Source organism: Erithacus rubecula (genome assembly GCF_903797595.1).
Source record: "Erithacus rubecula genome assembly, chromosome: 11".
Taxonomy (NCBI): Eukaryota; Metazoa; Chordata; class Aves; order Passeriformes; family Muscicapidae; genus Erithacus; species Erithacus rubecula.
Window position 1 is genome coordinate 2379483 of NC_136663.1, and position 4342 is coordinate 2383824.

Here is a 4342-nt window from a genome sequence, read left to right on the forward strand (position 1 = left end):
AAAGCACAGAAAATTGCTTACTTTGAGATGCCAAAATACCTCAGTGTTTATAAACACCACACACAGTTTCCAAGGAATAGCATTTTATCCACTCACTCGATGGAGTTTTAAGTAGAAACTCTTTTTTTTGCCTTATTTATGTGTAGTATTTGTGACATTTAACAGACATGAAACTCACATAGAGAGAATAGCACAACTTTTTCTCAACTTTACACAGACATTAATTTTAAGGGTCTTTATCCCTTCAGGTGATGTAACTGCAGATAACTTTTAATATATGATTATATAAGTTCTTTGTTCCTTATAGAAATATTAATCACTACATCATCTCATCACCACAAAAATTTTTATGCCTTAAGCAAATAAACACACAGAGAATTACACTGACTCTCTTTTGGGGGCTCAAGTGTGACAAATAATGATGGAAGATTTTCTAATTACCTGGATAATAAAGAGGTTTGGTGCAGCATTGTAATTTTTTCTTTAGAGACCACAATGTGCTTTTATGAAATTAAACAAAGGCCTAAGGAAATTTAGACAATAATTCAGAGAAATGTGGCCCCACAGGTGTCTGATCCCCCTCCCTGCACCTGTTTAATCAGTCAGGCACTGCTGGCTGCCAGGTCCATCTCCTGTGCCCTCTCTAATTGCAAATCAATCATTACAGAGCATTCCAAGCAAGGAAACAACACTTGTAAGAGCAAAAACCAACCCTTAATTAATGAAACTCAAGCCTTGCTAATCCAATGGCCCAGCCCTGTGACAGGGAATCATTCCTGGCTGATTTAATGAGCACCTTCATCCTGGCACTGCCCCTCTCTGAGGGCACCCACACCTGTGGGTTGGTGGGTTTGGTTTTAATTATTTATCTTTAGACCCTAAATGTGGTGAAATAATTTTTTAATGTTCAATTCATTGGATATTTTACATACAGAGCCACTCAGAATGAAAGCTACTTTCAGTATTTGGGAATTGTTTAAGTCTGGAGCTGTGCAGTGCAGGGATGTGCCCTGGGCTGGGATGGTCACACACCCCCAGATTTGCCTCTTTGCATCATCTGCACTTGTGCTTTTTGCTCAGGGAAACTCCAGCTCTTGACAGGAAACAGGAAAAAAATATGCAGATATGAGTCTGGATGGGCAGTTTTACTAAAACACCCAGGTGTTTGCCTTGTATAAGCAAGAATTTTAATTTTTCTGCCATTTTCACCTCCAAGCTTTTTGCTTCAGTGCCTGTGTATGAGTGGAATTACACCAGATGGGGCTGGAAGTAAAGCAGGTGCTCTGCATCCATCCCTGGGGTGCAGAGGTGTCTGAGGTACCAGGAAATGGTTTTGTGCTTACAGGGGTTTTTTCCACACAGTTTTTCTGCTCCCACAGTCTCCTGATCCCTGACCAGGGTGTCCCAGTGCTAAAATCCAGTGAGGACACATCCTGTGACTGTCACCAGGCAGAAGAGGATGATCAGGGTGAACTCCAGCCCCCTAAATTCCTCTTGCCCATCCAGCCCCAGAGAAACCCCACTGGCAAAAGGAAAACACAAGTGACAGCTTTGAAAGCTCTATGAATTATTATATATAATAAATCATTATTATAAATCATTATTATTATTTATTAGCAATAAATAATACATAAATAAACAATCCAGGTTTTAAATCCTGCATCCCAATCTCAGGGTTTAAATCAAACACTCTTTAAGGACTCTGTGAAATAAATCTCCAATTCAGAAGAGTTCACCCAGCACAGATTACAGCATTATTACACCAGTGGGCAAGCACTGAGAAATGTATTTTATTCCTTGCAAAGCACTTTACACACAGAGAACAATTTTCTCCTGAGATGAACTACAGAGTTTCTTACAGGTTTCTAAAATTCCTGAAAAGGAAAAGAAACAAAATTATGTTGCAGGCTTTTATTTTTTTAATTTTTTTTTTCTTTTAGAAGTAATGTCCAGCTAAGCTTGTTGATTTGTTAAAAATTAATGTGGTAAAAAAAAATTTCCTTTTTTTGTTTTTTTTCTTTTTTTCCCAGTGAGGCAGAGTGGAGCAATGAGTGTTGAGTCAAGGGGGCTGTGCTGGCTCAGAGAACAGCCCTGAACCATCAACTCTGAACTGTGCACCAGCAATCAAACTGATTAAAACTAATTAAAACTAATTAAAACTAATCTCAGCAGCCAGATCAATACACACTGGCAGCTACCACTGCATTTAGCTTGTGGTGAAAAGCATTTAACCTCATAAAAGAGAGTTAAACACAGAGAAATTGGCTCTGTTTAGTTAAGGGAGGGTGGGAGTCTCTGTGCCCAGAGCAGCTGTGGCATCCCTGGAAGTGTCCAAGGCCAGGCTGGATGGGGCTGGGAGAACATGGGGAAGTGTTGGGGGCAGAAAAAGGTGAGTTTTAAGGTCCCTTTTCCAACCCAAACTGTTCCATGATCTTCTTAAGAAACAGGAGAAAAAAAAAATAATATTTCTTTTGGCTACTTTCTGAGCTGTTGGTACAAAACTATTGGGAGTTAAAAATGCTCCATTCAAGGCAGCAACCAGGAGTGGAAATCACATCAGAAATAAGATTATTTCTTGTGCTCCTGTGCTTGGATGTCTCATGTTTCTGGGAAGGGGAGAAGCTAAGTGGTTCCTGTCACCTGTGCTGCCACACCGTGCCCTTGCTCCATGGATTCCTGATTTCTTGACTTCCAGGGCTGCTGTCACAGCTTGCTGTGGCCTTTCTGCTGAGCCTGTGCAGCCACAGCCCATTGTCAGAACCCTCCTGCTGTGCTTCAGATAAATGAGAGATGTCAAAACCTCCTGTCCCTGTCCCTGTCCCTGTCCCTGCCCCTGTCCCTGTCCCTGTCCCTGTCCCTGCCTCACACACAGGCTCAGCCCATTTCCTATTAGCTCCAGGTGAGGGTTCAGCCTTTCTCCCCTGTTCAGCTCTCAGCTGCAGCTCCCAGCTGGCTGACACCTTTCACAAAGCTGCTTTTCACTGCCCCACTTTGTAGAGCCACACTGAGTGCAGTGACCTGGCCCTGCCACGGTGACATTGATGGATCTCTTCTTTTGCTGCTTTCTCTTCCTTTTCTTCCATCCTCTGACAAGGGAACAAGTGAAAAAGTGGCTTCCTCAGGGTGAGGGGGAATCAGCACATGGAATTTCCTGCTGGTTTGCTCAGCTCAAACCCCACACTCTGTCCAGCCCTGGGACTAAAAGGATTCACAGCTTGTCCTGACATCCTTCCTGAGCACTCTGGCTGCTGGGGGAATCTCAGCTGTTCCAAAGGGAATGACAAACATTTTAAAATATCTGAATATTCAGCAATTTCTCCCAAAACCACTTTAATGAAACAAATGGATGTACATGTGACAGAGAGCACAGCAGAGGGACCACATGCCTGTCCCCTGCCTGGTTGGGAAATGCAGGGAAAGTTCAGGAGCTGTTTCACCTCCAGCTGGGCAATCCCTCCCCAAAGGCATCAGCTGCCTCCAAGGGATGATGACATTCCAGGCACTGGGATAGAAGGAATTTGATCCAGGCCACCTCTTCAAATTGCACAGACAAAGAACCAGAACAACTTTTTGACCAATCCTAAACTAAATTTAAACTAAAAAACCCCAAACTGCTAACAAGCCTAATTAACATGAATCTTGCTCTGAAAGAGGAAAGCATTATGTAATTGTAAATTATTTTTAGACAATGAACTGTTGGTTCTTAACATATAATTTTTCCTGTCTGAAGAATAACAAAGACACTTTTTTTCTAGTTTTCTAAAATAAATCCTACCCCAAGAGTGAAAGTCAAAGCTGGTTAGATGCACTGTCAGGGAGGTGAGGGACCAAGCCTGATTCATTTAAATGAATTTCATTTACCCTCCATGTACCAAGAGCTGAGGTGGAGAATCACCAGGATGATGGAAAAAAACTCTTTGTTTTTTTCACGTGTCATTCAGGAAGCAGCAACAAAACTTTTCAATTTGCCATTGTTCCTTCACTTTGCTTTTGAAGTTTCCATCACCTGACTAAAGCAGCCACTGTCACCCACATAGGGCAGGGTGGGATTTTTATCCTCCAGATCTGCACCTGCCAATCCCATATTTTGAAATTGTGTCTATTCTCCATAATCAGGAATATGCCAGGACCTCCCCAAGGGTGGTGGCTGTCACAACACCCAGGAGCTGCCTGTCCTGGCTCACCCAGCTCTGGTGGCACTGATGCTTTAAGCTGAGTTTTTATAATTTCCAGACTCTGCACTGCATTGGTGTGTGACTCTGAGCTCCACACAAAGTGTCACAAGCTCAGTCACACACAACAATCCTTTTCCAGCCCCAAAAAGTGCAAACAGAGAGAACTG